This window comes from Galleria mellonella, unplaced genomic scaffold (assembly GCF_026898425.1).
Source record: "Galleria mellonella isolate WM207_F2 unplaced genomic scaffold, CSIRO_AGI_GalMel_v1 utg56, whole genome shotgun sequence".
In the NCBI taxonomy this organism is placed as follows: Eukaryota; Metazoa; Arthropoda; class Insecta; order Lepidoptera; family Pyralidae; genus Galleria; species Galleria mellonella.
This window is the reverse complement of record NW_026442117.1, coordinates 280648-293176: the sequence shown is the minus strand read 5'-3', so window position 1 is coordinate 293176 and position 12529 is coordinate 280648. Positions and strand designations below refer to the sequence as shown.

The 12529-nt window shown below is 37.4% G+C and overlaps 1 long non-coding RNA gene across 2 annotated transcripts in view; it reads left to right on the top strand.

The window, feature by feature from the left end:
- Window positions 1–11718, top strand: part of LOC116413701 (uncharacterized) — an 80694-nt gene extending 68976 nt beyond the window's left edge. For both annotated transcript variants that reach the window (XR_008253342.1, XR_008253343.1), the window contains 2 exons: window positions 8219–8301; window positions 11554–11718. This is a non-coding gene — a long non-coding RNA (uncharacterized LOC116413701). The remainder of the gene's footprint in view (window positions 1–8218; window positions 8302–11553) is intronic.
- The last annotated feature ends 811 nt before the right edge of the window (window positions 11719–12529 follow it).

Below are 12529 nucleotides of genomic sequence, written 5' to 3'. Positions count from 1 at the left end.
AGTCCTTTAAATTGTTATTTGTTTTTATAACACAGGGGGTAAACGAGGAAATGGCTCAGCTGATGGTAAGCGACTACCGTCGCCCATGATCACTCACAGCACCAAAGGCACAGCAGCTGTGCTGCCGGCTTTTTGAAAAGGAATATGCTTTTTTCTTGAAGGTTATGATGTCGTATCGATTCGGAAATACTGCTGCTGAAAGTTGATTCCAAAGAGTGGTTGTGCGTGGAAGAAAGTGCCTTGAAAAACGTATGGTGGAAGACCGCCACTCGTCCAGATGATTGGGATGAAACTTTAGTTTGTGACGGGTTGTACGGTGGTGAAAATCAGCTGCAGGTATCAATTCGAACAATTCTTCAGAGCACTGCCCATGATAAATTCGGTAGAAGATGCACAGAGATGTAACACCTCTACGCAGTTTCAGTGGGTCGAGTCGGACATGTATTCATATTTCACATAGAAACTGATAAAGTTTAATGTATATATTAACTCACAGATGGCGTTAGTTTCATATACTTTTACTGCCATTATAATGAATGTACTTGTAGCTTATTCTTTCAAATATATCATTCGATATTATTCGTACACAGTACAAGGTGTGTGAATTATATGTCGCGCGGCAGATACACCGTCCCCGGCGAGCCGGGGGATGCTGCCCCTGGGGGGAGTCCCGGGGTGTGGGGGCGGGAGGGTGGCGCGGGGGTGGTGGCCATTCGTCAGCTCTCCGCAGAAATGTTTTCATTTTTATTTCATAAATAAAGAGTGGAATTCTGCCCCGACGCGTAATGAGGGACACCGTATAAATACGTTTCATACTGTTGCGCTGTATAAGCATTTTGCCAGCAGACCCTTGCGCTAAAAACACCTATTCCTTCCTGCTCTTTCTTACGTTCAAACTGTACATAGTTATTATTATTGTTCAATGAAAAATTTAACGTATTTTAATTAACATTTAAATTATACTGCATGTGAAGATTATGATCTAGTTTTTTTATTCATAGATCTAGGATATATCTTACCATATTTTAAAACGTCTGTGAAACAGTGGGACGTGTGTTGGTTTCTGAAAATAAGGTTTCGGGTTTGATTCTTCAACCTAATAAAAGAACATAATTTTTTACATATTCTTCCGAAAAGTGCCTCTATGCGTCTCTCCATTATTTGTTTTTGATATCATGCAGTGAGGCAATGGATGTAATTATGTAGGAATTATTATTATATTGTTTTATCTATACTTATATTATAAAAGGGAAAGATTTGGTTGTCTGTTCGTTTGTTTTTAATGGATAAACTCAAAAATTACCAAGCCGATTTTAAAATTTTTTTTACCTTTGAGATGTAACATTATACGTGAGTTATATAGGCTATATATTATTTTCGAAAACTCTATCTCTCCGTGCGAAGCCGGGCCGGATTACTAGTTAAGTATAAAAAAATACATTTCCAATTATGTTTACACATATTTTCCATGGAAATCCCTTTTCGTTTATCAATAAATGCAGATGCATTTATGTGTCTGTGTATCTGTTTAGATAAACAGAGGAAATACATAAGCATGGTGTTATAAATCCCACGACGGGTGTCTTGGTGGCCGGACCCCATCGTGCATGGCTCTATCGTGCTCGGGTGCAGTGTGGACGCCCGCCCGCGGACATCTGTCGCCCTTTATGATACTGTCACTAGTTACATTTCAATCTGCACTATAATATTGTACATATGAAAATGACTTTGTTTGTTTGTTGCATCTTGTGCAAAAGTGGCAACTTACGGCATATAAGAGATTTATATTGAAAAATTTGAACCACTCAGTTTAGATTGCGGATTGGTAAATAGATCAATTAGTCTTTTTTTTTATACAACTTAGAATGGCAAACAAGCTGACGGTCCACCTGATGGAAAGTGGTAACCGTCGTCTATAGACATGAGCGGTACCATGGACATAACAGAGTATACTGTTTCGCTCATGATACCCCCCATGCGTTGCCATTCCTGAGGACTCAGGTGTTATTCCTCTGTACCCAGTAAGTTCACGCCATATCCCACCCTTCAAACTGAAACACAGCCATGCAAACACAACTGCTTCACGGTTGAAACACGAATGGGACAGAGGTAGTCAAGCAATCGACTTTTGTACAAAGTGGTGGTAGTCTGCATAAGTGTTTAATTTTATTCTACTTTGAATATTACAGACGCATACAGTAATGTTTTGCCATTTTTATTACCTATTTTGACAAGATACTCGTATATTCTTTTATATTTTATTATAGTATTTTTATATTGAACATACCCATTCTGTGGACTTTTCGCTGATTTTAATTTCATTTGGGAGTTTAATAAAAAATACTTAATATTTGTTGTATTTATGCAACTAGCTAACACGACAGATATTATTCTATCAAAAACTAAGAACAGTTTGTATGGAAATATGGCTTATTATAAATTTCTCTTTCCATTAGACTCGTTCTCAGATCACAGAGAGATTCTTTTAAAAAATTTTCGCCAAATAGTTTCAGTCGTTTTCGAGAGTTTTGCGTTTTGTTAACATATTTATTTATTTAGATGCATTTTTATTTATTTAGATTCAGTATCGTTCAAACGTGTTGATTAACTATGTCTTTGATTTGTGCTCGGTTAAGTTTCTGCTGTCGTAGCGGGCGCGTACGTAGAATGCTACGTAGCGGCCGCCGCCTTTCCACACCGCGCCTGTTATCCGACTTTGTAATTATTTCCTCGCTTGCCTTATTTACCTTCTTCTTTCATATTTCCATATTATTTTTAGACGATAAGGATTTATATTCAAGTTTTAGGATTGATACTAAAGCCGCTTATACAATTAAGTTACACAGTTGAAAAATAAAAATAACTTGTTAGGTAATTAATTGTTGAAGAAGATATCCTGTTCTTGTTTACAGCCAGTTGTTGATGTGTCAATTGAAAGGTTATAAATAAATCTATTATTAAACTTTAGTTTTAACTTTTTTAGTTACAAAGTAACAGCATTTCGAAACGGAAATTATGGAATTTATTATAATGTCAAGTGAACAAAATGTACAGATAAACGATAGTAGGCTTTCACGGGACAGTTTCTGTTTTATACCATGAAAATGGTAAACGAGCATATAGCCCATCTGATGGTAAACAGTCACTGTAGCTTATGGACGTCTATAACATCTAAGTAGCAACAAAAGTATATGTTAAAATAACAAATACATTTCGATGATTTCCCATAACATTTTTATAAACCTAAATAAAGAATCGAGTAAACCATTACACATTTATGTTTTAAAAATAGGGAGCTCACCGACGGAAGTGGTGAAGTTAAAAATGTAAGTACATTTGTGTTAACATTATTTGAGGTTTATTCAAAGCCGTGGGAGGGAAATCGCGCGGGCGATTTCGCTCCCCTTGCAATATTTTCGATTACGTTGTAAACAACTTACGACATTCCATAGCAAGTGTTTAAAATTGGGCTCTTAAAGCGGTGCGAGCGCGGGTGGAGCGCCCCGGGGCGCCGCGGGCGAAAGGGCAAAGTAATTGGTCTCGAGAGCACTCCGCCGGAGCCCTGCCCACGGAACGGTACGACATATTGCAAACATATTCTCCGCTTGAAATTTATTGTAAATCGCGGCGGGCGGGGGATTTGAATTCGAGCGGCCGCCCGGCGACCGGCGACCGGCGCCCCTCCGCGTATGTCAATAAACCGAATGGACTTTGGAAATTCGCTACATTCGCTCCGTGTTTGTGTTTGCTGCCTCCGCTTTTTTCTGTTCTTGCGAAAAAGCCGCCCCCTCCCGCGCCGCGCCGCCGCCCGCCGCCCCGCGCGACCACCACCCGCTTCCGATTTTATTTATCTAAGGTTTTCCATTCGATCGTAATTGTGTGAGTTGCGAGCTCGATTGTTGCTAAAGCGAATATTTATTTGGGTTTCAGTTTGCTTTCCATTTGGGTCGTTGTACGCGGCGACATCTCATCTCGTAGTCGTACCTATGTGCGTTTGTACTGATATGTACCTCCGTACGGGGCTAGGCGGCTCCACGGTTGCGCATGGTCCGCATGCGATGCCCTGCTCACTTCTGGCGGCATTGTGCTACAAATTGAATTTGCGGGGACTCAAATCAAATGTTGTCGTAAGAAATGAGTTGTCGCCGCGAGTGACACTATCAAAAAATTGATCGTATTCCAGCTTTGTGTGTACCGCTCGCTACGGCCGCGTAGTTCATTTCCCCCGGCGTCTAATATTGTATCAACTATGAAAGTAAATTTATATAAATTATAATTTAATATATGATTTATCCGTTTATTGCAAACAGCGTAACGATTCAGTTGGGAATTTTCAAAGTCAAACTAAATTAGGAATTTTGAAGTATTGTATTGTTTTTCTTTACTTTTATATAGTTCCATCGAATAATAGAAACATGGTACTTAAAACAGATTCTTATAATTGGTCTAAAGATCTATTTAAAGGCCAGATATATGCACAGCATATTTTTGCTTTTAAAAATAAATAATTTACGATGTCTCATCACAAATAACAGTCTACGTCAGTAGCGACCTATGGCGAGTTGTTGTATAATACACCATGAAAATAACCATGAGACCAATGTGGAAGTTGAATCATTTTTCAAAATGTAGCAATATCGGTTCAGAATTGGCAAATTTATACATCATCATTAATTTCAGCCATTATCCGTCCACTGCTGGACTGCCTCCCCCATAGACTGCCATAAAGAACGGTCCTGAGCCACCTGCATCCACTGACGCCCTGCAATGCATATCAGGTCGTCACTCCATCTAGTTAAACACTATTCATAAAATACTGTATAATTAAGATGTTCCTCTTTAAGATGTTGCAGAAAAAAATGAAAATAAATACGGACTAGTTTTATTACATTATTTCCATGCATAATGCATATAATCTATATAAATATTAAATATACTTGCGTAAAGGCAAACGTAGTCACAAAATCGGGTATTCACCAATAACATTAGTACAAAGGAGCGCGGGGCGGGCAATCAGCATTAGCTGGAATATATTTCGCGTAAATCTTTCACGGCAGCTTTTATGTATATCGTAAAAAACGGAGAAGTGTCCAACGAGTGAGCCATAAATATGCCTCGTAAAGACGCCCCGCTCGCCGCGCCGCCGCCGCCCCGCCGCCGCCCCGCCGCAACTGGTACACGCTTGATCTTACTATCATTCCTCATTACATCTGCCTTCAATAAACTCAATTGACAACATATTTATTCAAATTAGTCTAACTTAAGATTTTTTAAGTATCTTTGTGATTTTACCGCGTGTATTATGTACATGAAATTAGACAAATAAATAAACAGTTCAACGTATTGCAGTTATCATGTGAAAATATACACAATTTGATTTTCTACTACTTTCGTGTACTTAATATTGAAGAGACACCATTTGGTGTAAGAGTATTTAAAAAAAAATACTTTTGAAATTAATAAGGTGCTGACGTAATAAAGTAATTGTCTCTTATTTGTGTAAAAGGTCATAAATCAACTTGAACCAATATAAGGAAAGAAAATTAAAATTCGTTACGTTTGCCTAGTTTTTTTTACAAAAAAGATAAATAACAAAGAGAGAAAAATATATTTGACGGTTGAGGCTGCGTGACTTTTTATGTTTGTGGACTATTTTTTATAAAAAAAAATATGTCTTTTGTAACGAAAAAACATTTAGACAATTGTGGCTTTTCACACCTTTTTATTGTCATTATTTACAAAGATGTCTTCACGTTGGTTACATCACTAGAAAGAAAAAAAATTAACATATCAAAGGACATTTATACACGGTTATATCGAATCTAAATACCAAGCTATAGGGAACAGAGGTTAGACAATGTTTGAGCCGATTAAACGTAGGTAAAGTCTGTTTAAATAGAAATTTATAATAAATATAAACAAACGATTATTTTACACAAAAAGCAGTCTGCTAATGTTAAATTGTAGTACAAATAAGACTTTGATTAATTGGGAGAATGTTTATTTATTTATGTAAACTTTAATGCACAGTAAAATTCTATGCATATTTGGCGGACTTAACACCGGACGGTGTTCTCTACCAGTCGATTATTGGACAAACCGAGAAATACGTAGGCGGTGCAGTTTTTAATAGAGAAAAAAAAGTGATATTTGATAAATTCGTATAATATAAACATACACATAATATATTAAATAAACAAATACATACATAAATAAATAAAATATTACTATATAAAACAATTAAATAAAACAACAGCAATAGAAGAGCAAATAGTAATCTATGACTCAAACAGAGTAACCAGCAAGAGAAGCTTAAAGGGAAAGTGATTTTTCTAAGAAATAGATGCGCAATTTGTGTTTAAAAGCTAGCTTGTTAACGTTTCCATTTGTTATTAATTTCATTTAGATAGTATTTCAGTACTATTCGTAAACAAAACATGCTTACCATATTTTCTGGGTAATATTTACTTACTTTTCTATGTAGTTAGAACTAGTATTGTCCGGTTGTGTATTCTGACGGTGGCATACCCGAGTTTTGCATGTTCAGCTCAAATTAGCACGTAGCGACGTACGCGTTATCGATCTCGCCGTGCCACGGGGGGCTCCGAACACGAGGGGTGCTTTGTTTTGATGCCACTGCACTTGCTTATTGATGCACAATTTCATTGGAAATGCGAGTATTTCTCGATTATGTTGCATTCCTTTTATGTTGTTAATGTTCATATTGATGCCGATTATTAGTAAATCGGAAGAATAAATGAACAAAATAATTAAATTGATGACTTTATTTAAAAACTAAATTAAATTCAATACAAAAATATTTGGATTAAAAATCAATTATTATAATAAATGGAAATAAATAAACTTATCAATTAAATTAATAAAAATAAACATAATATCGTTAGATTTTATTTTTTAAATAAAAATTGAATTATTCAATTGTTGAAATCTTTATGAAAATTTTAAAAATGACGCCTTCCTCGCCACTAGTTGCTGCGGCCGACAGGGCCTACAATGTACTTTGTCAATTGTTAACATCTCTCATAATAACATTATAGAAATAAATTGAATTGAAGTGAATTGAAAATCAGTTTACGATTTTATTTCTAAAAAGTCCGAGATGTTATAAATTATTAACGTTACATGTAAATATGAGTCTTTTCTCACGGTTTGGTCTGTGTTATAATCATTGGTTAGAATAAAAAAATAGTCTCGTTATGTCTTTTTCCATTCCAAATAGTATGTGTACTATAACCAATTTTCATGACTATTGGTTCAGGCTGACGCAACATATCATATTTAAAATATGGTTTATGTATGAACCAAATTCAATTACAATCCATTGAACCGTTTAAGAGTGATTGAGTAATAAATGTTCAAACGTCTTTATAGACTTATATTATTATTATAGACTCACAAATAGCCTAATCTTATTAGTGATTAAGGTTTTTGTTAGATTTAGTCGCCTCTTACGACGCCTACAGGTAAGAAAGTGCTGGCCCTTTCTATACCGAGGCCACATGCTCTTGTATTTTTTTTATTGGATGTAAATGGAGTGATAACCCCGCCTGCGCTAACGGGATACGCTGGCGGAGCACCAGTGAAGGGTGATAGATGAGAATGAAAACAGGCCAGTTAGCCCATCATGATGAATTCATCAGGAATTAACCATGATCGTTTCCAGGGGGAACCGCGAGGTCGATCTGGTTGGGTATATTGCTAGCAATGGGATTCTCAGTCTCTATTACTAACAATCCCTTTCCCCCTAGCTTCATTGGGGTAGATTGTTCAGTTTCAGTAATATTTAACTATTCACTGAGTTACAGACTCGACCTAGTTCCGTGGCTAGTAGATCTAACTAAATGTAATTTGTTAGTCAATAAAGATAGCTAACATTATTCTTATTTACGTTTAATATATTTATTACTAGGGAGGAAAGGGTTTGTTAGTAATGGAGACTGAGAATCCCATTGCTAGCAATATACCCAACCAGGCCGACCTCCTCGCGGTTCCCCCTGGAAACTGTCATGGTTAATTCCTGATGAATTTATCATGATGGGCTAACTGGTCTGTTTTCATTCTCATCGACTCTTCACTGGTGCTCCGCCAGCGTATACCGTTAGCGCAGGCGGGGTTACCATACCATTTTCATCTATAAAAAAAAAATATTACTTGTAACTTTGTATACTAGGTGTAATGATTACATTTTATTTCGCAGGACAGGCGTTGGGGACAACTCGTCCTAAAGTGTCCTGATGGAACCCATTTGACGGACAATCTGCGGAGCTGATGTGAGATTAGGTAAACATCAACATTGTATCGATGCGTATTTGCAATAACTTTGTATTGATATTGGGAGCATTCCCTCGTCACAATCACACTAAACAAGATAGATGTGGGTACAAATCCTGCAGCGAATGTGAGGCGGTGGTGTCGCGTCCGTCCGTCCGTCCGTCCGTCACCGTGGCCGCCGTCGCGCGTAATACCGCCGTAATCGTAAGCGGCGGAATACCGCCCGATTGCCGATAGATCCCCGATTTAGCCAACAATATCGTAACCCACGGAATACTGCGCTGTACACTGATGTACGAACTACTAAATAAACGTACGTTTTGTTTATATTCCATCAGATGCTGGCCACCAGCAGTCAATTCATTCTTCATGTCTTGAAAATAAAATAAAAAACTATTAAATGGATTTTTAAATGGAGATGATTTTCGATTTGCTTGTATATTTTTTTGTGGTTACGTTACGCTATTACACTAATTCCGCACATTGCAGAATCGTTTAGCATTTTATTTGCCATCGATAAAGTTTATTTCTGTACAGTATTACACTATCTGTGTTTCAGTATCGATTCCACATTAATTTTGTTAATTATCACGTTTGATGCTGCTTTTTTCTTTGTGGAGCAAAATCCTGCTTGTAGCCACGATTTCACATTTGAAATTTAAATACACGTGAACTACTTACTATTAATTGAAGCACCACCAGCACAATATACTTTATCATAATAATTTTTTAATGTTTTTATGATACATACAACAATAGGTACGAACACAAAATACCTTGTATTTTCGTTCTTGGATTTTAAACTATCTTTCCATAAAATTTTCTTCAAAATGAATGGATGAATGAGTATATTTGTATTATACAATATAGGCCTAAATGGTCGCGTACAACGCGGTTTCAGAGATGCTTTCTCCCACGAACACTCAGGTTATGGAATGAGCTCCCTGCCGAGGTTTTCCCAAGGGACTACAGCATGGGGTTCTTCAAAAGGGGGGTAAAGAGGTTTCTTCAGGGTCGGCAACGCGCGCGCAATACCTCTGGTATTACAGGCGTTCATAGGCTACGGTAACCACTTACCATCAGGTGGGCCGTATGCTTGTTTGCCACCTCAGTGGTATAAAAAAAAATTTGCGAGTCAATTAACAAATATAACGATACATTTGTATAAGTACAGTAAGGCGGTCTTATTGCTGAGAGCAATCTTTACAAGAAAACCTTAACGATGTATGTAATCTCGAAAAACTTATTCTAATAACGGACGAAACTGTATTGCTTCATTTAAATGATTAAAATTCGCAAAATAAAGCATATCTACAGCAATAGCTAAAATTGCAGCTTTGCCTGATTTGCATTAGGTTTAAAATATCAAAAACCACACATCCAGAGTAGGGTGTTTGTGTGCTAAATACCATTTAGAATCGTTAAGCCATTAATTTAAAGTTGATGTTTGTTTGAACGGAATCGAATGTAACCGTCCAACCGTCGTCACAAACTTTCACATTTACAATATTAGTGCGCTGTAATACCACATCGCGAACAATAAAATTATTCCGCGATTCATGTGAGGCGATTGGACGCGATTCTCTCTAAGACAAAGTGTGTTATTTCTCGCGGGATCGGTCCGCCGGGGTGTGGGGCGAGTGGCGCGCCGCCGGGGTGAGTGCGCCGCTGTGGGGGCGAGCTGGAGCCCGCACCCACGCTCCTACTAATATTTTTACGAGTTGTTTTTATTGTCCGCGCGCGATAAATTTGTCATCGGTCGCGGGCTCGGCTGCCACGCTCGCTGCACTCGCCGCACGACCTCGATGCCAGCGTCCATCAACGTTTGCTCAATTTATAATGGAATATAATATTAAAATTTAGTTCAACAGATGATTTTTTACCAGAGGAGGACTTTGTACAAAAGTCGATTGCTTGGGTACCTCTGTCCCATTCGTGTTTCAACCGTGAATCAGTTGTGTTTGCATGACTGTGTTTCGGTTTAAAGAGTGGGATATGGCGTGAATTTACTGGGTACAGAGGAATAACACCTGAGTCCTCAGGAATGGCAACGCATGGGGGGTATCATGGGCGAAACAGTATTCTCTGTTATGTCCATAGTACTGCTCATGTCTATAGGCGACAGTTACCACTTTCCATCAGGTGGGCCGTCAGCTTGTTTGCCATTCTAAGTTGTATAAAAAAAATATTATATGACATTCTGAATTGGCCTAAACAAGTAGTACTAAAAGTGTCTGTGTACATTTGCGCGTATACTTTAAGGTACATGTTTATTTTAATCTCATTATAATGTAGGTATTATAATTATAGTAAATACAGTACAAGTGTGTAATTTACATTTTACACATTTATAGATGCGTTTTAATACAGGAGGCTCAACATTTATTGTTGTTTAGTGGCCCATGTGTCCTTGGAGAAAAAGTCCAGTTTCATTCGATCACTCTATGTACGTATATTTTCATCCATTTTTTGATTTCATACTGTCTTTTCAATTTTTCTCCAAAGCGGTATAGCGATATTTAAAAAAAGACACTTTAACAATGGACGAAGGAGCCTTTGCGTTTTTATATTAGCACTGTTTAGGTAATGGGATGGTAGATGACCTGTATGTACCTATGACAATAATATCTTAGAGTGTTTTCTGTCATAATAATATGAATATACTCAGACCTATCTAGATAGATGTGCGTCTATACACAAGTAGCAGTCAGCACTTAGAGTTCATTGCCATTTTGAATGAATATTCGCTCCATTAGTCTAACAGGTACTGTATGTTACACCTTGTCAGCTTTTAGTTTTTGAGTTCGAGTCCTGGTTCTAGAAACATATAACACTTTTGGCAAACGTGGTGATTATAGCCATTATTGTAACGACGCCTTGAGTTCCTACACAAGAGAATATGCTACGTAATAAAAAATCAAACAAGTGATTCGTACTTAAATTATTAGTTCCTCCAAACGTGTTGTAAACTGACAGAAACCACGAGAACGCCAGTGAATCATTCAACAAATAACTCCATTATTAGATGGCCCATAAAGCTGAAACATGGTCGCAAAAGTGTTCAAAACTAAATTAGTGAGCGGTCCCGCCTTCGTGATTGCTTCGCGTCCACTTACAGTCAAAAAGGCTAACAACCGCCGCCGGTTCCCACGCACCAAGTACGTAGCTGGTGTCCGTGTGACGCGGCGGCGCGGCGGCGTCACGAGGCGATCAGCTCGCGTGACGCAGCGATTCACACACGCATTCTTCCCTGTATTCCAGGGCCGGACTTCGCACCCTCTGCCGCTGGGAGATCTCGCCAACGGAACAGCTACGACCACTGGACGGCCCGACCCTGATCGAAAAGTAAATGGAAACTCATTCAGCATGTTCTTTTTATTGTAATTGTTTATATTGTGTGCTTGCATTAAATTATATTGTCTCTATTATGAGCTTTTTTGTAAACGACTCTGGGACAAATTGTAAATCGTCTTCTATATGGGTAAAGAATGTGACTTTTGCTTGATTTCCGTTAACTACCCGTGTGTTTGACTTTGTCAATGTAACAGTAACAGAGGTAAAAAGCAGCCTATCTCCTTCGTGCTGAGGACTTATATTATGTTCAATTTTATAACTAACGGTGTTTAAGTTAGACTATTTGAGGAACAAAGAAGCCACTTCTTGAATAAATAAATAGTGCATTGAAATGACGTGCGATATCATAATGAATCGCTATCATGCTGTACCGTAGGTTTTGTTATAATCTTTCTAGTGTTTTACTCATAAACATAAATCCATATTTAAATTATTATTACTGCCATTTGATTTCAGTAAATGTGCTACATTTAGAACAGTATCTCAGCGTTTAAATGATCTACTTAATGAAAAAACGTAGGCTTTGATCACTTGAAATCTGTATTAAGACAAACTCAAATTTATTTAACATCAAGGGAATTGGATTCTATTATATATAATAAACTTCAGCTTTTGTCTTCAACTTGTACGCATGTATTTTGAAAGCAGGCAAGCCGATACAATAAACACTTTCTATATGGTGTATCGAGGTAAAATATACAACAGATTTTAAATTACACGTCCAGAAATATAGTAGAGATAACCGCATATGATAGTTTTAATGTAACGTCTAAATAAACAGACACATAAAATTGCAAAATTTATGGGTTTAGCTTCAGTTGTTTTATTTATTTTAAAAGACACACCAAAGTGCATGTAAATAATACAAAAATATACAAAATTA